The sequence below is a fragment of the Typopeltis vanoorti genome, chromosome 9 (genome assembly GCF_054136105.1).
Source record: "Typopeltis vanoorti isolate ZY-2024b chromosome 9, IOZ_Tvanoo_1.0, whole genome shotgun sequence".
Classification (NCBI taxonomy): Eukaryota; Metazoa; Arthropoda; class Arachnida; order Uropygi; family Thelyphonidae; genus Typopeltis; species Typopeltis vanoorti.
The window spans coordinates 34,397,128-34,421,627 of NC_143557.1; the positions used below are offsets into that span (position 1 = coordinate 34,397,128).

The window sequence follows — 24,500 nt, forward strand, 5'->3', positions numbered from 1 at the left end:
CAAGATGGTGTGCGATGTCTCATAGAAATTCCTGTAAGTATCCACAAACAGTGGTAAACAAGGCAGAGGTGTTGTTAGGTTTAACATCAGAAGTAGTTAAAACCTAAGCTCACCAAGTTGATCCTTTCTTGAAACATCATATCTGAAAGAATAGGTGTGTAACTAACTGGATTAGAGAATAATATTACAAAAAAATTAATATCCTGCTATGCTCCAACATCCATAGCCGATAATCAAGAAACATAAAACTTCAACATGAATCTCGAACAGGCATTAACTTACAAGTCAACATATACATTCATTGATGGAGACTTTAATGCCAAAATAGGATGCAGAAAACAAAACAAAAAAACTTTATAGATCCAAATGGTCTGGAGAGAGAGAAAGAGAAGAGGAGAGAGATTAGCCAAATTAGCTGCAGCTGAACATTATGAATTTTTTATTATGAATACTTTTTTCCAACAAATGCCCAGGAAGAAGAAGATGAACTTGGCAATCACTGAATGGAGACACAAAAAATGAAATAGACTACATTTTAACAGACTGAAGAAGACTAGTACAAAATGTTGGTACAATAAGCAAAACATATTTCAACATAAATTATATATTTAGTTTAATCCTTTATCCAAGTGTAAGCAAACAAAGTGTGCAACTGAAGTAGCTTCAGAATTGGGGCAACTCGTGGTAAAGGTAGTATAAGTTCTCACCACTTGCCTTAGTATCTCCATAATGCACAGCACATCTCCTTGCAGACATGTATAATGCCATGCATTAAGGGAAGAGCTACCCACACCGGTTTCGACCTTTATTGAGGTGCTGTTTAAGTAAAGACCTCTCTAAAAATTAGGCAGTCCCCCAGACCACTCCCTACAAGTGACTGAAGGATCGTCCAACTTAGCGTTGTTCCACTTAGTGACAGGCTCACCCTGTCACCAAGAAGAACTTCTTAGTGTTGGCTCTACCTAGTGGCAGGCTCACCCCACCACCAGAAAGAGCCATAATCTCAGCAGTGACCCCACTCAGAGACAGACAAAAAAACCTACCCCAAGAAGAGTCTCTCATACCTCAAGGAAAGGGACCACTTCTGCACTAAAGCATATCAGTGGGAGCCAAAGCCATACCAAGGTGGAAGTAATGGAGAAGTCATATTTACCTATACGAGTTGCCAAAAGGTGTCACACATTATTAAATTACTCTGGATTAGAGATAGATGTTGAAAGTTTTTTCACTTGGTTAGACTATAAATTATATATTTAGTTTAATCCTTTATCCAAGTGTAAGAAAACAAAGTTTGCGTCTGAAGTACTTCAGGACTTGGGCAACTCGTGGTAAAGGTGGTATAAGTTCTCATCACTTGCCTTAGTATCTCTCATAACGCAAAGCACATCTCCTTACAGACATGTATAATGTTATGCATTAAGGGAAGGGCCACTACCCAGAGGTGGTGATACCAAGGTGGAAGTAATGGAGAAGTCAAATATAAAATTTATAGTCTAACCAAGTGAAAAAACTTCCAAAATCTTTCTTTAGTCCAGAGTAATATAATAATAAGGTGTGACACCTTATGGCAACTCGTATAGGTGAATATGATTTCTCCATTACTTCCACCTTGGTAGCACCACCTCTGTCTGGCTCCCACTGATGAGACCTCAATAAGGGTCGAAACCGGTCTGGGAGTGGCCCTTCCCTTAATGCATAGCATTATACATGTCCACAAGGAGATGTGCTTTGCATTATGGAAGACACTAAGGCAAGTGATGAGAACTTATACTACCTTTACCACGAGTTGCCCCAGTCCTGAAGATACTTCAGGCACAAGTGTTTTTTTCATTGAGTGAAAAAAATAAGAAAAAAAAACAGAAATTCTAGCGAAACAAAAGAAAAGAGAATGACTCACTTCAAACCACAGAACTACTGAAAAAGAGAAAAGAAATAAGAAGTCCCAAGGAAATCTAGAAAACAAAATTATCTGTAAGCTACTAAGGAAAAGAATTCCAGAGGACTATAAAGCTTTCAGAATACAAAATCTAAGAGAAGCAGCACAAAAAAAAAACAGTCTGAAAAAAAAAATGGAGAAATACTTACAGTTTAAGCAGTCGATTCCATCTGCTCTACAGAATCAAAATGGAGAAAAACATACTAACAAGAGAGAAGAAATTGTGCAGAATTTCTATGATGACCTTTATGCAACTGAATGCCAAGTCTCAGAACCTCTCATTTCAAAACCAAGAAATATACCAAATGCACTTCCTAATGAAATAGAACACACCCTTAAGAAAATGAATAAAGATAAAGCCTACTTGATCATGTTAAGGCCGAAGAAATCTAACAAAGTGGACTAACTATATTCAAAGCCTTGGCTACCACATTCATGTGGTACCTGAAAGAAGGAAAGATTCCAAAGGAATGGAAGACCTCAAAATCTGTCTATTCTCTCACATATATAAAATCATGAAATCCTGAAAAGAATCTGAACTACTCTCGAAGACAACTCCAGCAGAGAGCAAGCAGGATTCAAAAGTGACTTCTCCACAATAGATCATATCCAGGTCATTTCACAATTAAAGAAAAATACAGAGAATACTGAATCTCTCTATGTTTCCTCTTTATTGATTCTGAAAAGCATCTGATACCATAGAACACAATGGACATGGATCCTACTTACATCCACATGATAAAAGAAATTAACAAAAATTTGACCACAAATAATCCTATTTAATCAACCTATAAATATAGATATAAAGAAAGGGATCCACCAAGGCGATGTGATTTCCCAAAACCTATTTACCAGCACTTTACAACATATTCTGATAAAAATAGACCTAAATGGAGGAATTCTTATGTTTTACAGTGATGTAGTACTAATATCTCAAAACCCAAAAGATCTAGAAGAAATGGACAAAAAAATATACACAATCAGCAGTGAGATAGGCTTATAAATGGATCTAGAAAAAACAAAATGGATTAAAAACATCTACACAAGTGACAGTCAGTCACCTATGTATTAATAACATCCCTATAGAACAGATTAACTCTTAGAATTATTTAGGTCAAACAATAAAAATGAATAACGATTTATCTGAAGAGCTAGTAAAACGAAAGAAAGCAGCATGACTATCATTCAACAGATTAAAAGACACACTTACTGATCCAAATCTTTCCATCTCTAAGAAGACAAAACTATTTAATAGTGACATTCTTCCATCACTCACATACAGATCAGAAACATGGAACACAACAAGACAAGAAGAGACTCTAAGGATAACTTAGCATGCAATAGAACATAGCATTTGTGACATCAGCAAAATGGAACATGTTAGAAATACAGAACTAAGAGAGAGAGAGATCAGGTGTAAAGATGAGGTAACTGCAGTATATGAAAACCAAATGAGATGGGCAGGCCATATAGCAAATCTCAGAGATAACAGATGGACATAGAATACTTAATTGGCAACCGAGAATAAAGAGAAAACTAGGAAGACCCATTAGTGAAATCAATGGGTATAACATGGAAAGAGAGAGAGAGGTTCAAGATCGAGATCATTGGAGGTATCTTTGCAACCTACACTCATGGAGCAATCCTGAATGAAACATAGGTCCAACAAGGTAATCATACCATCCCATTGGTTTTTGGGTACATTCAGGATGTTTTATTTGTCTTCCTAAAGCAGGTCATTTCAAATGTCATAAGTCTCTTCTCATTTCCACTATGGACTGGCCAAGGACATATCAACAGAGATATCACGGAATACAACATAAAAATTTCAATATACACACAACTAAAATTAATGTAAGAGATTAAACTAAATAGCTGATGTCCCTAACGATCCAACTCTGAGGGATCTAGTAATCAGCCTTGGATGTTAGGTGACAGATATAAGAATTACAGTTACTATATCTTGGAGAATTTTCACACAACCATATTTAGTGAGGTTGGATTAGATTTTAAAATCGTGTTACTCCTGATTACAAAAAGCAGAATTTCATGTTTGTATCTACTGTCGTACAACAGGTAAAAGCAGTTGGTAAGAGACTTCAACTTGATACAGAGTTTGAGAGTAGTGTAAAGATTATATTTCTTTCAAGTTCTGGATATGGCAAGTACAGGTTTTTTTATTATTATTATTATTATTATTATGTGACACCTCCAGGTAGTCCAAGGACTCATTGAGGGAGGGCACTGCTCCACCATTCAATCCACCAACTATAACAATGCCACAATGTCATCTATTGCTCATCACCACTAGTATTTTCAATGACAATCACAAACACCCATGCCCACTGCAGGATTCGAACCTGCAGCCTTTTGGCTGGAAAGCAGATACGCCAACCACTCGGCCAACCAGGCCTAAGTTTAAAATCAAATTCCATTCTCCAAAAGGTCTCCATATATACAAGCATACTAGCATTGCTATGCTATAAGAAAACATTTCAACCACTCATAGTATGCTTCTGCAACTAATGAAGCCACAAGAACTCTTCTGTTCTTAACTCAGAGCTTTGTCAGATATTTCTAATAAATCTGCTCACAAAGAATTTCTTAAAATAAGGAACAAACACATTAAGAAACAGGATAACCTTTGTAGTTTTAATTCCCAGCCAAATATCAAGTCTACTTAAGTTGTCATGTATCTTTCTTCCAAAAGACTTGTTGAAGGATCTGTCAGCAGCCTTGGCCCAAAAAATTCACCGCAAAGTTAATCAAAGGATCATCAAGTTCCTACATTAGATCTCACGACAGATACAGAACATAATGTCTGCAACTTGGCTCCAGAAATTGTGAACTGCATCAGTCTCAATGCAGCTAACAATGCTATGCTAGCTTCACCACCCAAAGAAATCTCTCTCTCCATCTCTCTACTCTTCGTAAGCTGTGCATGTGTGCTGTGCACATCCATATACAAAATTCATTACAAGGGTAGATGAGGGTAATATAATGCCGGTGCAGTGACTGATAGTAGTGAATATAACTATAAAATGAATGCCTTGCTCAGAGATTACATTACTTATTAATTTAAAAGAGTATTCAAAAATTTTAAATTAAGTTTTTCACACAATAATATTAACATTATGATTTGTTTTTCTGACATGTGTCTCTTGCCATATCACCATAAACATGGCATTTAATAACAGGAACTAGCTAATCCACCTATTCATTATGCTGGTGATTTTATAAGCAATGATTTATGCATGCCTAGTCACTGATACATATTGGCACATTGCTGTTCTACTTCTATCAATAGCTCTTGTAATGGTGAGAGCATTTGCAAAATATATTTTTTGTGTGCACTCTTATAAAAGTAATATCATTACTTTCTACTAGTTTTACTTATACAAAGTGGATAGAAATACAGAAAAATTAACATATGAAGATATCATTAATGGATCTGCAAGTATCAAATCTAGAAAAAATGTTTTAATACATAATTTTCATCATTATTTTCCATAATTCAATGAACAGTTTTATAATACTACTACAAACTGTTTCACTGCACACTGCTTTAATAGTATACACAGTAAATAAGTTTCTTTTGAAAACTATGGCCTCATATTTATTTCTAGCCTATGGCTAAATAAAATGTAAATCCAGCTTGACTAGAAGGAGGAGAAAGCATGAACAAGGGAAGGAGAATATATAGAGTTACTGAAGAATAACCACATTACACACCATGTGATGGAACTGACTTGCAGTGCAAGAACATTCAATCTAGAACCAGCACCTAGGAATTTGTTTATAAATTGATGAGAATGATTATAGTGTTTTGACATGGGAAGTATAAATCTTGAAAATGTTTCAAGTGATATATGTGGAATTATAAGACAGGAGATTATAATAAACTGAGAAGATATATTGGTATGTTGAAAGTATGGTTTGGCATGACTGTATGATAAAGGACTCAACAGTGCATGTGAAGTAGTAAAAGAGTATCTAAAGGAAACCATATATGACTGCATCTCCAGAATTAAGGGGATATCTGTTGCTGGAATTAAACAGATGAAAATACTTTAAAGCAAGGACACATTAAAAAAAGTTGTGGATCCAATATCAGATGGGTGGTCACCAGCCTTGGAAGTAGTATAGTGGTATACCAGGTCAGGAAAGTGATGATAACTATGAAAGGAAGGCAAAACTGGATTATGAATAGAAGTTAGCCAAACATCTAAGGGAAATCTGAGAGAATATTTTATATTATGTGATGAGTTAAATGAAGAACAACTATGGAAGAATAACCTTAGGAATATAGATGTTAGGAAAGTATTGGACACTAGAAATGGCCTAGTTGTCAAATGATCACTTCAGTTATACCATTAGCTTTTGAAATCGCACTGCAGAGGCAGGGAGAATTGGAAAGAAAGGATCAGGTGGATGAGTTGAAGGGTATTAATATTATTGCAAGTGTTGATTCAAAACAGTGATGGGATTGGATAGGATATTAGCATGGTGCTATAGGAATGTGCAAGAAAATTAAATAATCCCCTAGTTCAACTTCGGCCTTAGCATAAGCAAAATTCCTAAAATGAGTGGGAAAAAACAAAACAATTCCATTATACACAGGTGTAGGACTGATGCAATCAATTACAAACCAATCAATATTCCTGAAGTGGTCATTAAGGTACTGAAGAAGTTGATTAAGACCTGCAACAAGAAGTTCATAAATAGAACTTTGGTCCTCTACAGAGGACATCATAGCTTTGGTAAAGGCAGGCCTTGCTTTAGTTCCACTTACACATTAGAGTGGCAGCAGATTTGAATAACAGGAATGGATATACCATGATATTTCTAGATTTTTCCAAGATATCTAACAGGATTCTAAATGAGAGGTTGTTATACAAAAACTCAAAGGTATGTACATGATCAGAAGGGTTCCATATGGCTCTATACTTGGACCATAGTTTACCATGTGTATTTATGATATTCAGGATGATCTGAAAGGTAATATATAAGATAATGCTGTGAAGTTGGATTTCCATGTTTATATTTCTGTTGCTGCTGCTATTATTCATGTCGAAGTTTCTGAAACAGAAAACTACATAGACACTGGAATGTAAATAAATAATTTACTAGCTAAAATTATTTACAACTGATATTTCGCTAGCATAATCAAAAGCATGGGGGAAAAGAAGAAACTGGATTATGAAAGCTGAATAGCCTAAAGGAAATTCAATTTCCAGAAACTTTGACATGAAAGATGTGAAGTTGGGAAAGATAATAGGAGAGATGACATAGAATCGTAGCAAGATAGTTTGAACAGACTAGCAAATTAAAATGAGTGTCAATTCAATGTTGTAAATGTAGAGTTATACATTTTGGACATGTAGAAAAGATACTGTTAGTGATAAATGGAATGTGGCTTCAAATGGTAAATAAGACTAGAGACTTGAATGGAGGATAATAGTTGACAAAGTTTAAGAGTCATATTGCCTAGGTTTAAGAGTCCCTGTATTAACAAATATCTGACTCCAGTGTCAAAGAGAGCACTAACTTGCAGGAATAAGGAAGTTATTATTCCACTTTTCAAGGCTTTGATAAGGCCACATATGTATTATTATACTTGGGTGTGATCACATGGATTCATCGGGAAGGAGAACTAGCTGAAAGTATCCAGCAGCAAATAACCAAGATATCTATGAAACTGTTCACAAGGATATTTCTTGAGAAATCAATTTTGAACTTGATTTTTCAAGAAATAAAGAGAGGAAATTAGATCTGATAGAAACATATAGGTCTGTAAGGGGTTTTACAACAGATACAAGTGGCATTTTGCGCTTAACAGAAGGTGGAGAGAACTCAGCTATTAAAGGCAACTCAAAGTTGCTCTCAAAAGCTGAGCACGAATGTAGTTATAAAACATGTTGTTCAGAGTGTGAGATGTTATGAGTACGTATCTGCTGGATGTACTCAAGGATAATAGTGCCTCTGTAGCACAATTGGAAGAATGAAAGTACATAGCACCTTTCGATTGGAAAAGGCCTAAGTTCAATTCTCATCTTGATGAGAGGAATCTTTATATGGTATTTTTTTTTTTTTGCAATTGGAGGTGAGTTAGCCAATCTCATACAGAGGTAGCAGGGTTTTTCATCCCACATACAGACAAATTGACCTCGAGAACACATACAATTACAGACAACAAATACTAGTGGTGGTGGTGGTGAGCAGTATATGGCTTTGGTGTAGATGATGATGGCAGTTGCAGTTCACTGTAGTTAGTGGATTAAGTGGTGGAGACGGAGAGTTGTAGAGTAGATGCCCTACCTTGATGCATTTTTGGACTCCTAGGAGGTGTCGTGTAATAATAATAATAATAATGAATATATACACAATAGGTATTTCAGTATTATGTGACATCAACGTGTTCTTTAATAAGTCCTTGGAATCCCTGGAGGATCCTTCATAACAATATTACAAAGAGCTTCTTTCTATATTTTATTTGTGGGATCTTTCTTGTAAATATATATAATGAGAAGGCAGCTTGTGGCTTGTCTTGGCATGAGAACCTGCATGCTAGCAGAAGCAACAGTAAATGGGAAGTAGTAAAGGATGTCTGAAGGAAGCAAAATCTGACCACATTTCTGGAATTAGAACAACTTGCATGGAGATAAATTGGATGAAAAAAGACTTTAAAGCAAGAGATGCTAAATACTGATGACAAGACTTAGAAACAGTATAAAAAGAGCAGGAAAGAGTATCACAAGCATGGGGAAAAAGGAGAAATTGGATTATGAAAAGTTAACTGAATAGACTAAGGGAAATCAAGAAAATTTTATTACTATGTAGTGAGTAAAACGATAAACAACCATGGAAGAATAACTTTAGTGAACGCGGACGGTAGGAAAATGCCAAGTGCATTAGAAATACTGAATTGTTAAGGGCTCACTTATGTGTGTGTGTGTGTGTGTGTGTACTGCTTGGAAAGAAGTCAACAGACATCCCCATGGGCAACGTGCATTGTAATGCGTAACGAGTCACATTTTTCTAGCTGGTATAAATTGGAGGAATATGATGCTCCTAAGTCATTGCAACTGTATCAGAGAGAAATGGATACAGTGACTTTGACAAGGGAACTAACAGAGTTTGAAAGAGGCATTGTAATAGGAAACCGTGATATAGGCCTACCTGTTTGGCAAATTATTAACAAATTAGGCCATAGCAGGTAAACAACCAGTGATACCATACTGAGAAGGAAGCAAGGAGACTGCAAGTGCTATCCACAGTGGATGACCCACCACCCTCACCGAATGTGACCATAGGGTGCTATGAAGGATAATATGTAAAAACCATCATTCATCAGCTGACATGCTGAATGCAAAGTTCCAGGCATTGACTGTAACATAAATCTGCATAAAAACATTCAGAACTAAGGCTCAAAACATGGGTGTCTCCATGGCAGGACTGCAACATGGAAGTCCCACATTACCTGAACCATCATGCAATGTCTTCAGTGGTGCAAAGAGCATTTACTGTGTGACATGGAAACTTGGAAAGCCATGTTATGGAGCAATGAACCATGCTGCACCCTATGAGCAGATGCTGAGTGAATATCTCTTACCATAGGGAGTAATTCCAAATTTCATAGTTGGAATGAAATTTGGAGGTGTGATGGTATGGTCCTGTTTTTTCCTGGTTTGGCCTTGAAGCTCTGTTTGTGGTACCCCAAACATTGAGCTCTGAGAGGTATCCAAGCATTCTGCATAACGTAATGCTTCCTACTTTGTGGCATTTCTAAGGAAGTGGCCATTGTCTCTTTCAGTAAGATAATGCACCATGTCATAAGGCTGTGCTGTAACTGTGTGGTTTGTGGACCTGAATGTCACCACATTTGATTTGCCTACATAGAGCCCTGTTTCAAATATTGCTTGGAGTACTGACAATGCTGCTGATTGAATGTGCAAGAGAGTTAGACATGTTCCTGACCTGACTGTTCAACTGATCTCAGCACATGCATGATTCCTAATACGTGAAAGGAGAGCAAGACAATTCTATTACACAAGGGTGGTACTAAGACTTATACAGCAAATTATAGATCTCACTTCCCTACAGCAGTATCTGATGTGGTCATGTATTGGACAGGCTAGTTAGGAATTGCATCCCAAGGTAAGTAGATGGTATTTGGATCCTATAAAGAGGACAGATGGTTATATTAAAGGTGGATAATGCTCATCTGCTTTAGCCATTTGTATTGAATACGTTTTATAATTTTATAACAGAGTAACTACAAAGTTGAATTGGGAGGGAACCAGGGGTAGCTCGTGAATAGTCACTGCAGAACTGCAGCACTCCCAGTTTTTATTGATATATAAATATATTTATTAATTTATTTATATTTGCTTGTAATATTTAATTTTATCATCAACAATCCTATACAATTCTCTTATTTTGTATAAAAAATAATAAAAATCCATCTTGTAGCACTTAGGAGGGCGAAGGATGCTAGCAGCACTGTGTTTACCACAGTGTCATATTGCTATGCGTACGTCATAGTGAGATGCGAGCTATTAGCGTAAGGTGGCACTGTCCATTGAGCAGTTCCACTGTTGTTTATATGCAGTTTGCACCAGTAGAGTGTTCATAGTGCTTATTGTGTTTACTCCGTCTCTTTAAATATTTGGACATTACAATTAAATCCTTTACTTGTAATGTCCAAAAATTGTAAATCCATTCCTTTAATTACAATTAAAGGAATGGATTTTATTTTTAACTAATTTTGAATTATACTAAACTGTATAGTTTTATCGATAATAAACAATATTTTTTCATGAAACAAAACAAGAAGAATATATTTTCTTTTAAAGTAATTTTGAATTATACCAAACTGTATAATTTTATCGATAATAAAGAATATTTTTTCATGTTTAATTTTTTAAAAATTTTTTACCATAATTTTGATATTTTATCCAAACATGTATACACTGTACTTAAAGTGTGTATGTATATTTCAAAAGTTGCAGTACCCCCCACAATTTCAAGCCACGAGCTACCACTGGAGAGAACAGATATACCAGAACATTTTTGGAATTTGTGAAGGCATTTGGCAGGATTTCACATGAGGTTGTTAAGCAAAATAAACTTTTGACATGAATAGGAGAGTGGCTGAGTGATGGGTATTAGAAAGCAATGCTGGAGATGCTGAGCCTGAGAAAAGGTGAGTGAGATAAAGTTATCATCTGATCAGGGCCGCATTTACCATTAGGTGCATGATGCGCAAGCTGGGGCCTCACTCTCTATGGGGGCCACATTTCAAAACCTTACTCCTCACAGAGAACAATAAAAAAAAAAACAGTATAGTTATAGTTGGGAGGACTAGGGGCCATCCATGGAAACTGGGCAAGAGTTTGGTTAACAAGGGTATTAGAACTAGGTTTTTTTACTTGGAGAGTGGTGAATGAGTGGAATAAGTTGCCAGAGTCTGTTGTGGGTACCATGACTGTCAATGAGTTCAAGCCAAAGTATGATAGTGGATGTTGAGTAGTTGTTTAGGGCTTCCCTCGATGAGTCTAAGGACTCCTTGGAGTTGCCCGTAATAATAATAATAATAGTTGCAAAATAAAATACTTATTTATAAATATTAAATTCATAATATAAAAAATAGAGGCTGCTGAAAAATTTGTGAGGTCTCCCGCTTCCATTTGAAATACATTGTTCTTTCCTTAGAATATAAAGCTAACAGGAACTGCTGCATTCCATGAAATTGATGTAAGTGTACCATTTCTTTGCTGGACGTATGTACACGTCCAGCAAACCTGGATAGTTATTATTTTTAGTTATTAGTTTTTTTTTTTAAATTTAAACTGATTATATAGTCACACACATATATATATATATATATAAGTTCAGCGAGTCCAAGCGTAAGCAAATACCTGGATTACAACACCAGGGCAACTCATAGTCCATCTGGTAGAGTGCAACACAGACACAACTGATAGTAAGGGTGGAGAAGGCTCCATTCATTGTTCTTGGTATTTATCCATAATGTGAAACCCAGCTCCTAGGAGTTGTATTACTGTTTTACATTATGAGAGAAGGTCACTACCCAAATCGGTTTCAACCTTTATTGAGGTCTCATCAGTGAGTAGGTAGACCCAGATATAATACGAAGTTTTTGTAGCGAAACTATATGGAACAATATGGGATGTAATATCTCTTAATTTAAATTATCACATTTTATATTATAGAGTATATATATATATATAATATAAAATGATAATTTTATATTATAGAATATACATTGGTATATATTTGCATTTAATATATATATATATATATATATATATATATATATTAAATGCAAATATATACCAATGTTGTGTTATTTTTAGTTTATTAAAATGAGTTATTATGGAAATATCGACTTTTATTTTCAATAAACTAAAAAAAAAAAAAGCGTATGAATTTTGATTAACTGAAATAGACTCGTTCTTTTGGGGTTATGATGTTGTGCCTAGGGCCTCAAAAATTATAGAAGCGGCACTGCATCTGATGATGATAATTAAGATAATTAGGAACATTACTCATACATAATTCCTTCAAGTTGACTGGAACAGACTGAATATATGGTCAAATGACAATGAATATTAGTTCCATGTTTTCAAGTGTAAGGTTATTCATTATGAACAGAGAAGAGAAGACATTGCTGGCAGCATATCATATTAATAAGATGGGCAGAGGAATAGTAATGTGCAGCCCTAAACTTGAACTCTCTGTCCACTATAACCTCAAGTGTCTAGTTTTATTTGCTGCAAGTATTCAATGAAGCAAGAGACTTGTGAGGGAAGTTATAAGGGACAGAATGTTAAAAGTTTAGGGACTATAATGCTAAGTGGTTGCATTAGATAACTGTTCAGTTAAAGAGAACATTAATGTATAAAAAAAGTTATTCTTATGCATTAAGGTGCTTTGATAAGAACACGGTAGCAAATAAGGAAAATCCCCTGAAACAGTAGAATTAACACAGAATTTACTAAATATACAAGCATTCTGTTCAACAAATAACTATTAAAATTATTTAACAGTATCTAAGTAAGGAAAAATACCAAAGAACTGGAATACACCCATTCTTGTTCCAACATAGCGAGTGGCTATAAAGTCCTTGTACAGTTTGAATTTTTAATAACTTCTCTAAGATGTAAACAATCTGCAAAATGCATCAAAGAGGAAATTTAATCAAGATTTAGCATTTTAACTTTGGGATTGTTAGCTTTCAATATCCACCATCATTTTGGAAATAAAGCATAACACAATTTTGAATGCCTCAAGCATGCTATGTAGTTGTGTTTGAGTTATGGCACTGATCACATTTGTTATCCTAGTATAAATATCATGCTGAAAAAAAAATGTACTGTTTACAAACGGTACTCTCACGTCTGGAGTGGGGCTCCTAAAAGCTCCCTCAAAATGTTTGACTCAATACAGAGGAGAGCAATTAGACTAATAAATAACCAATCTCTCAGCAACTCGCTCCCCTCACTTTCACACAGAGGCTTGGTCTCTGCAATCTGTATATTCTATAAATATTTCCATGGAAAATGTTCATCTGAAACAGCATCAATAATTCCCCCACTCTGTACTAAGCCCATTGGAACAAGTACAGCTGCCGCTCAACATCCTTTCACAGTACACCTAGAAACCCACAGAACAAGTACAGCTGCTGCTCAACATCCTTTCACAGTACACCTAGAAACCCACAGAACAAGTTTCTTTTCCTCCTCATTCATCCCTGCTACTGCAGTACTGCGAAACAGTCTTCCCCCTGACATATTTCCCAAAGAATACAACATACAGGCATTTAAATTAAATGTAAACAAGTTTCTCCTTTCCCAATCCACCACCCATATACGGTACTAACGTACTATACGTTGACCAGCCAACCTCTCGCATATGGGCCCAACGTTAAAAAAAAAAAAAAAAAAAACCCAGAAGTCTGTCAAGGATGCTGAATGTCACTATTCTTATGTAATATCTATACATATAAATAGTAAAGAAATGAAAGAGAAAAAAAACAGCATTTAAACTGGTTTGTGAAACTACACTTAATACCCTACTGTTTGTAGATAGCAAGTGAAGGCGAACTTCAAAGATCATATTTCACTTAAAAACAATTGTAAAAATTTAGAATGGAAATATCAACAGATAGAGCAAAAAAGCAGCTTTCAAAGAACCGTCTCCAATCCAACATAAAATCATGATCGAAATGAAATTTTAGAACACATTAGTTTATTCAAATACTTTGGAGGTCCTATACCACGTCTAATAGAAAAGCTGACAATCATGTCAAAATTTTCCATTTCTTAAAGTTTAATAGAGATGATCAATAATATTTTCAAACATAACCAAGTTCAAAGGCATACTAAGATAAAAAGTTTATAAAATCCTAGCAAGACCCTTCTGTACTATATACAAGTGAATGTACTATAAAAACTAGAAAAAAAAACAGAAAGCAGAAAAATGAAACAAACTTCTACATAGTACAGCAGGCTTCTCTCTCTCTCTCTCTCTCTCGAGAGAGAGAGAGAGAGAGAGAGACTAAAACAACTTAAAACAGACTCATAACAGATAAAATATACAAATACAAAAAAAAAAAAAAAAGAAATACATCAAAAACAAAGAAAGAATGAACAATGCAAGAAGACACTCCAAATGAAATCAAAAAAGCAACAGAAAGCAAGAATAACCAAAGAGAAAAAATGGAATGAGAATGGAACAAGTCACTGGACCTAAAATTCCTAGAAGGGTGATAACATCACATCTGAACTGCCATGCACAGGTAGGGTCACCTAGATTATGAGGAAATGCGCAGAAAGTTGAAACGATCCAGTGTTATGTAACCAAAATGATAACTTGCATATGGAATTGTGCATATGAGGACAAATTGAAGGAAATGGATTCAAATTTTGATGAACAAATGGAAGTGACAAGATAAGATAGACATGCATAAGTTAGTAAGGAGATCTTACAGTATAGACATAAGTCAGATTTTGCAGCTTATGTCTAGTGGAGATCAGAACTCAAGTTCATGCATGGAAACTGGCTAAGGACTATGTCAGAAAACATGAGGTAAGATTCTCTTTGTGGAATGAGCTGATGTTGTGAATGTATCTTTAGTAAATGTGTTCAAGGAGAGATATGATAGGTATTTGAGTGACTGAAGGTGCCCTTGCTGAATGAATGCTTGGAGTCCTGGAGAGCCTGTGTAATAATAATAAATAACTTATGGAGGAAACTCAATGCAAAGTTTAAATATTCACTTGTTTAATGTTGTTTCAATCAATGCACATGCTAATATTTCACATACACCTTTCTATTAAACATTTCACAGACAGAAACTACATGAAAGTTTAATAATGGATAAATTTTCAAAATAGCTTTATGCTAGAGTTGTAAAATTAGCCTATGCACAGAGGAAATGTATGTCACATATCAGACAACTGCAGATCGGGCTATTTTGAAAAAGTTCCATCATATATGTGATACATGAGCTATAATATACACTCTCAAAAGTCTTCAGAATAATAGTTGAGGTTAGTTTGTGTTTTGAGTGTGGTGGTGAAAGGATTGGAGAGGTTGGTTGAAGATAAAATACGAAACTGCATTAATGAGAAGAGGAATCTTTCCAGAGGGCAGTTTGAGTTAATGAGCAGTCTCATTTTGGTAATCTGGTGATGTTTGATAACAAACTGATAGTGTAATTTTTCAAGATTTTGAAATGGAGTCTGACAGAATACAACACACAAAAAGCTAGTGTGCAGGCAGGTAGCTTCAAAGCAGAGACGAAGGAATGCCAGTAGTGTCGTATGGTACAGGCATCTGTTTTTAAGACCAATATTCTTTAAATTATATGCTAATGATACTGGAAGAGTTAAATTGGAATAGACAGGTGTCTTCGGATGATGCAGAGAGGTACGCATATAAAAACTGACATTACTGCTCTCCAGGAGGATTTGAAATGGCTGTCTGTGGTGCTCATGATTCAGTGCTGTGAAGAGTAAAGTTTTGAAATTTTGCAGGATGTAGTGTATTATTTTATTGGGAAAGGAGATAACAATTTTATAAATAGCTGAGGAGGATCTGCAATTTACGAGGGGGGGGATCACACTATGAGGACAACACATAGATTATGGAAAGACAAGGAGGAGTGATTTTTTTTTTAAACTCCCACCCATGAAAGGCTGCAGACCTTCCATGGATGAGAGTTAGCCCACCCACAGTACTAAAGTAATGTTGGTGGGCTTAGGATTTTTCTATTTTTGTGAATTTTATACACTTTTTTTTTTATATTTTACATAATCCAAAAACTTGACTCTCTTGCTATCCTGGCTGACCAAGTGGCTAGCATACCTGCTCTCCAATGAATGAACTGCAGGTTTGAATCCATGGATGTTTGTGACCATCTTTAAGAGATGAATTTCATCATCTGGTGTGAGGCCACTTATTGTAGACCTGGAGCAGCTTTAAAAAGCGAATTGATAAGCTTACATGTTGAATCCTTTCCTTCATGCTTACATGGTGATCAGAATACATCATGATAATCATGATAACAACTACCCCATTAGAGTAAAACTTTAGTTTAATATAAACCAAAATAACACGTTTCGATCTTCACGTTAAGGCAGGGGTGGCCAACCTATGGTGTATTGCATGATTAGAAGTGGCACACTGAACCCCCCAGAGAAAAATGTTAAAAAATTTTGTATACGATTTATACATATATATAAACACACAACTAACCTACCACTGAATTCTAGAGTGCGCACTTATTATACTTGTTTGATCTTGAAGCAACAGGCACCGGTAAATGCTGACATGCATCACCAGTTACTCAATCAGTTTACAGCTGACTCTCGTGTCATAACGCTCGATGAACTTCTGATTCGATGTGAGTGAACAATTCTGTGTTTTCAAACTTATATGTTTTGATTAACAGTTCTTTAAGTTTAAGATAAGATTTCTGTTTTCATGAAGGCTTAATATAGCTCTGCAAATTTAAAAATAAATTTTTTCATTTTGAACGTGTATGTCAAGTTCTTGCCCGCTCCCCTAATTTGCTGATTACTGAAACCTGCAATTATTTGGTGTATTTGTATGTGTGTGTTTTTATGTTTTTTTATACAATATCTTTCCTTTTTATTTACGTATAGTAGGTTTATTCCTAAAATTTAACTGATCATCAGCAAAGCTTTTGTAATGTTGATGTTTGGGTTGTGTGTGTGATTGCCAGCTGATCGACTATTTTATGGCAGGAAGCGATCTCGTATTTCATTGTACATAATATATTACGAGAGAGAGACGAAAACTCCCTATGAAAAAAAATATACATAAGATTTTTAAACTTATAGAACTGTATTAGGCCTTCATGAAAACAGGAACCTTATCTTAAACTTGTAGAACTGTTTTTGAATGTTCATAATGTTTAAAATGATAAAATAATTTAAATAAATTATTTAATAATAAGCTTTACTTTTTGAAATAATTTTTTTTTACAGTCAGTTGCCCATTAAAGAAAATAAGCAGAAGGTGATAGCAAGCACCAGTTTAATGAACTGTGGAAAAATGAGTTCTTATTTATCAGGTCCTTCAGGAAAACCGTTGCGCATTGTTTGTGAAAGCACTCTCTCAGATAATAGAAGACATGATCTTAACAGACACTATAGAAAACATCAAGCTGAATTAGAAGAAAAAGTGAAGTTAGTTCCTGAGTCTGAGTTGCAGAAAGAATATGTGATTAAGAAAAAGGAAGAAATAAAAAAGAGACAAAATATATTTGTGAAACGACATTGTGAAAGTGGCAATGCTGGAGGCGTTTTATGAAATTGCCTTTGTGTTGGCTAAAAAACACAAGCCTTTCTCTGATGGAGAGGAAGTTGTTAAGCCCTGTCTCGAAAAATTTGCAAAATGTCTTGTGATAAGAATGTTGAAAGAAAAGTAAACCAAACTGCTCTGTCCAAGCAAACAATTACAAGACGCATTGAAGAACTTTCCCATGATGTTATTGAGAAATTGAAAGTCCATGTTCAATGTGCTTGTTCTTTCTTTCTTTTCTTTAGCCTTGGACGAATCTGCTGACATATGTGTGATGTAGCCCAATTAAGCATTTTTATAAAATGAATTGATGGTAATTTTAACATCTTTGAAGAACTTATCGGTCTTGAGTCATTTCATGGAAAAACCAGAGGGTCAGACATATTTGACAAAGTAAAGTCATGTCTAGAAAAAATCAACAACTAGATTCTAGTAAGCTCATCAGTGTTTGCATCAATGGGGCACCGTCAATGATAGGTAGAGTTTCTGAGACTGTAACTTTACTTGAAAGGTTTTTACGTCGTTCCCTACTAAAGTATCACTGTATGGAAAAACTCTAAATTTGAAGCTTGTTATGATACCAGTTGTAAAGTGTGTGAATAAAATTCAGAAGAGAATTCAGAGAATATTGTGAACTGCTAGATATGGAATATGGTGATCTCATCCTTCATTGTGAGGTGCGCTGGCTTTCTAAAGGACAAGTTCTCAATAGATTTTGGAAGCTGAAAGAAAGTGTTCGTAATTTTCTGGAAGAGAAGGATGAGCTGCATGAGGAAAAAGCCCTGTTGTGTGATGAGAAATGGCTATTTGATTTAGCATTTTTAGTTGATGTTACAAGTAGCCTCAATGATCTAAATTTGAAACTGCAGGGAAGAACAAATTGTTTCCTAGCTTAGTAAATGACATCAGTGCATTCAAAATGAAATTAAAACTGTTCATCTCCCAGTTAGAAAATGGGGATTTAAGTCAATTTCCACATTTAAAAGAACATAGTGAATCTGTCTAAAAAGGTGTAAGCTGATTTTTTTTTATTTTTTTTTTAGTGAATCTGTTGAAGATAATGGCAACTTTACAGAATACACTGAGAAACTCAGATTATTGGAAGAATCCTTTAACAGTCGGTTTAGCGATTTTGCCGAAGAAGACTGCATACCTGCATTTATAAATCCCTTTTCACTTACTGAACAAAAAATCTTGACGATGTCTAGTAAAATGGAACTTATTGATCTCAAAACCAATTCTTTATTGAAAATGAAATTTAATGAACTTCCATCACTCCCAGATGCTTCTGATATAATTAATTTCTGGCTATTGTTGCCCTGTGAACATTTTCCAGAACTGAGAAAATTTGCTCAGAGATATATCTGTCGTTTTGGAACTACATACAGATGCAAACAAGCATTTTCATCAATGAAAATGATTATGAACAAAGTGCGGTCGCTACTGACTGATTCAAATTTGAAAAACTGTTTGATGCTTTCTGTAACTGATTTAACTCCAAACATTACAAGCTTAGCAAAAGCAAAGCAATTTCAAAAGTCTCAATAAAATAATTAATGTTTATCTTGTCTAAACTGCTAAAAGTGTCTATATTACCATATATATAATAAATCATTTTATGCATAACTGTTAAATATATCCATATTACCATATTTTAAAAGGGCTGAAAAGTGGTATAAGTTTGTATGGCGCATCTTAACTAAAAAATAAAAAATTGATGCATGAACTATAAAAGGTTGGTCACCTCTGCATTAAGGTATCTGGAATATATATATATATATATATATACACACACACACACACACACACACACACACATACAAAGAAACAAGCTGCACTACAATCTACATGGTAAGCTAAAGTTGCTGATCAACCATTAAAACTATTGGCCTGACCTCTGGAGAAAAAAAAAAAAAACTTTCACTACATCAAAGCTAGAGAGTCCTGTTATTATTTATCTATTAGGTTACAAAATTAAATTAAGCTAGAGAGCAACATGTTCACACAAAAAAATTACTTATACAGTGGTACCTTGGTTTGCGAGCATAATTCGTTCCAGAAACGTGCTCGTAATCCAAAGCACTCGTATATCAAAGCGAATTTCCCCATAAGAAATAATAGAAACTCAGATGATTCGTTCCAAAACTCAAAAATATTCATATAAAAATGATTAATACAAAATACATAAAGTAATCGAATTAATTAATTACATTACAATTACATATTGCAGTAAATACAATTAATTGTATTGGGCAGGACGACTTTCATTGTCACTAACGGAATCACCGCTGTCTGTCTCATCACAATTAAAAACTTGCTGCGGCAGGTGACACTCGAAAACCATGAGCTTCTGAAACTCGGCAACGAATGTCACAGCTGCCTTTGCGACCGAACTCGCAGCCTCTCCATGCTTTACAACACTATGGATGCCACTTCTTTCAACCCTTTTCTTCATTGGGGCCATTGTCGTAGTAGTTAATAAAGAACAGTCACTACATTTGAACACAAAATAAAAAAATGCTTGATGCACACAAACGTGGTCACAATGTTAGCACGAATACTGACTATAGGAATGAGGTATGCCGACTGAGGCCGCGCATGCGAGATGATTACCCACAATCCCGAGCGGCTTCTGATCACGTAACGCTTGGCAGACAAGGCGTATAGGTAATACAGTACTCGTATTGCAAGACGTCGCTCGTTTATCAAGTTAAAATTTAGATTTTAACTTGATAAACTTGGATTGTGAGAGACCAAGTTACTCGCAATCCAAGGTACCACTGTATAAGTATACATATAAATTACAACAAACCAGTATGGATGGTGGCCAATAAAAGCTGAAAAATTGCTTAGAGTCCTAAAGTCAGGATTTGCTGTAAAACTAAGTAGGCTGAATGTGTGCCATCCAAATTCTTGGGATTTTTATGCCACCATTATTATTAAGATTAGGGTGGTTAATCAAAATTTCAAGGCTTCTTTAAATTTCCATTCATACCAGGTTTTGGTATGATGTAAAGAACAGGTACTTTTCCAATCAATTTGGTGTAGGATGTTAAGAGCATGATCAGAGAGACCTGCTTCACCAAAATTGATACATTTAAAGTGTCGTTTGTACTATTTTTTTTACAGATAGGGATTGTACGTCCAGTTTCACCAATATAAGGTAGGATACAAGTGCAATAGAATTCTATTAATTTTTTCCGATAGCCCTTTAATGTATGGGATAGCTATGGTTTTACTGCAATGTATATTATTTTTTTGATGAAGTTTTATGAAGAACTTTATTAGTAGTATTTTTGCTATAGCCATGTATTGCTAATAATTTGTAATTCTTATTTAAGGGCTTGTTCATTAAAGCAAATTGTTACAGCTCTGTTTTTGAGGGTGCTAGCAACTCCAAGTTTTTGTGAAGGGTGGTGATATGAGTTAATAATAATCTTTCTAACCTGTAACACCTTCCATACAGCACATTTTCTTCCTTCCATCTAATCCTGTGTAAAGGGAGGTGTCAAAAACAGGATATGCCAGGGGATGGAATTAATCTTTAGGAGAGCAGATCAGAATTGAACATGTGGTTTGAAGGTTGTAATTTATTAGTACTTTGGCTATTGCCAGCCTGGCTGGCCGAGTTCGAATCCAGCCGTAGGCATGGATGTTTGTGATTGTCTATGGAAATGCTAGTGGTGGTGGTCAGTGGCATTGGTGTGGTTGCTTAGTTCGTGGATTGAGTGGTAAAGACAGAACTGTAGAGCACAGGTGTCCTCCTTCGATGAGTCTTTGGACTCCCTGGAGGTGTTATGTAATAATAATAATCTGACAGTCCACACTTACTATAATGGTAGCAAATGTATTTTTTTACGTTCTCCAAGGCAGATCTTAACAGATCTTCGTGTCTGTCCACAGTAGGCCAAGTCACAGTCACACGGAATTTCATACACTCCAGGATATGCTAGGGGATGAAATTTATCGTTAGGAGAGCAGATCAGAGTTGAACATGTGGTTTGAAGGTTTTAATTTATTAGTACTTTGGCTATCTTTTCAGATGTACCTCAGATACAGGGAAAAGGAATAGTGGCATTTTGTTCTTGTGTGTTTTTGAGGAGGTGAAATAAGAGGGCCATGTACAGGTATCCCTCATTATAGACGATTTCATTTTACGCATTTTTGCTATAACGCGATTTTAAAAAATTGCAACTGGTAGCATTTTCGCAGTTACTCTGTGCATAGTCACATGACTTTGTGTGCGCACTGCTTTGAGAAGGTGGCATCGTGCTGTAGTCAGTCTCACAGAAGGTGTAGAACTAGTAAGCTCCATTGCTGGAATCTTCTGCAATGCAAACATTATGAAAAAAAGAGGTAATTGTGATCAAAATACTTCCAAGACTAAAAAACAGAGAAAAGCTATAACACTGGAGGAAAAATTAGAAGTTATAAAGAGGTATGAACATAATGAGCACACAGTTGACATAGTCAGAGCTACAGGAATTTCAGAATCAACTTTAAGAACAATAAGAAATCAAGCAGAGAATATAAAAGAAAGTTGTAAAATTGCGACGCGAATGTCGACAACTAAGATAACACAGATAAGGGCACCAATTATGGAGAAATTGGAAAGGATGTTGGCCCAATGGATTGAACATGAAAATCAAAGTGTTGTTCAGTTATCCAACTTGATTATCCAGGCTAAAGCGAAAGTTTGTATGATGATTTGAAAGCCATAGATCCTGATCCTAAAGTGCAATCTTTTGCTGCAAGTGCTGGGTGGTTTGAACATTTCAAGGTGCAACATGGATTCCATAATCTCAAGCTGACTGGCGAGGCTGCAGGAGCTGATGTTGTTGCTGCTGAGAACTTTCCAGCAAAATTTCTAAGTGTAATTCCGGAACATGGTTATTTGCCTCAGCAAGTGTTCAATCTCGACGAAACAGGGTTGTTCTGGAAGCGTATGCCTAGTAGAACATTTCTATTGGTGCAAGAAAAAAGGGCCCCAGGTTTTAAAGCTTCCAAGGACCATCTCACTTTGCTGTTAGAAGGAAATGCATCTGGAGATCATAAAACTAAACCACTGATGGTTTATCACTCCAAAAACCTATGCACACTCAAGGGCTACTCCTTTGAGTAGCCCTTATTTGATATTCTCATCACTGAAATTGATGAGAATATCAAAGTTATTTTTCTGCTACCAAACACACATCCCTCATTCAACCTATGGATCAGGGTGTTATTGCAACTTTCAAGAGTTATTATCTCTGCAGAACATTTTTGCAGCTAGTTCAAGCTACTACTGACGGTGAAGATAAAATTTCATTGAAAGAATTTTGGAAGAAATATGATATAAAAATGGCAATTGACAACATTGAAGAGGCATGAGGAAGTTAAGCAGTCCTGCATGAAGGGAGTTTGGAAGAAAATTTGGCCTGGAGTTACTGATTCTAATGATTTTGATCCTGAAAGTGAGCTTGCCAACTCAAGACATGACATAGTTAAAATGGCAAAATCTGTTGGATTTGAGGATGTAGATGAGACAAATGTGGATGAACTGCTCGAGTCCCACTCATCAGAGCTCACTAATGAAGATCTAGAAATGGAAAACAACATGAATGATGAAAGTCAGGAGCTCTTTGTTGCTGAGCCCATCAACCAGCGTTCAAAAAAACAAATGACTGAATTTTTTAAATATATTGACAGTGCTATCAGAATAATTGAAGAAAATGATCCTAATGAGACTAGAAGTGCCAAAGTTGCGAGAGAAATTCAGAATTCTTTGACTTGCTACAAAGAACTTTACAGAGAGAGGTAGAATGCTGCCCATCAGCTGAGTCTCGACTGTTTCATTAAAAAAGTTGAAGATCATCAGCTTACCATCCCCAGTTCATTCATTATCCGATTGAAGACTGTCAGAAATATGTAGTGTTTAGGTATTTACGACATTGAATTAATTAAATTCATTCATCCAGCGATTAATTCATTAAAATTTGTGTGTTTTGTTTATAAATTTAAATAATTCATTCATTAAAATTTCTTTTGCTCACAGGTGTAAAGTTTTAATTTTTTTATCCTTCTGAAGAAACCCCTATCCCTATCTCACCCATCTAAATTCAACTCACTTTATGCGATTTTGTGTCACACGATTATTTCATAGAACCAATTAACTGCGTAAAGTGAGGGACACGTATTTTATTTGTTATGTAGGAGCTGTAGCCATTGGCCAGGAAAGTATGGCAGAGATATTTAAGTTTGGTGGAAAGAGCTGCATCATTAGAACAAATAGCTCCAGCCCTGTGTGTTTTTAGAATACCATTGGATTGGATGATGATGTGATTGTTTATATCGATATCTTCCTGTGTGTGTGTACTGGTTTTCTATAAATGGAAAAAGATAGTGAACCATCTGAAAGTCAAATGACATCGAAACTAATCATGTTTGTTACCAGTAAGGGGGGGGGGCAAGCAACTTAGCTAACTGTTGAGCAAGTTTATAAGTAGGCAACTTGACCCCCTTAATAGTAATTCCTTTCACTTACTCATTGTTGCATGTTAACTGTACTACGTAATGTTCTCTGAAGGTGCTGGTTTGAAATCCAGCGAAATATATGTCAGTTAATAATCTTTTTTAATAATTTAATTGCTTTAGTGTTGTAATACAATTATGCTGAAAACCAAAGATGCAGCTATTTCAGGAAGCAGACTACATCATACTAAAATTTATT

The 24,500-nt window shown here is 35.4% G+C and overlaps 1 protein-coding gene across 2 annotated transcripts in view; it reads right to left on the reverse strand.

Moving 5' to 3' along the window:
* The window catches only part of LOC150102965 (sorting nexin-14-like), a 793,179-nt gene that overhangs the window by 178,981 nt on the left and 589,698 nt on the right, over positions 1-24,500 (reverse strand). The window lies entirely within an intron of this gene.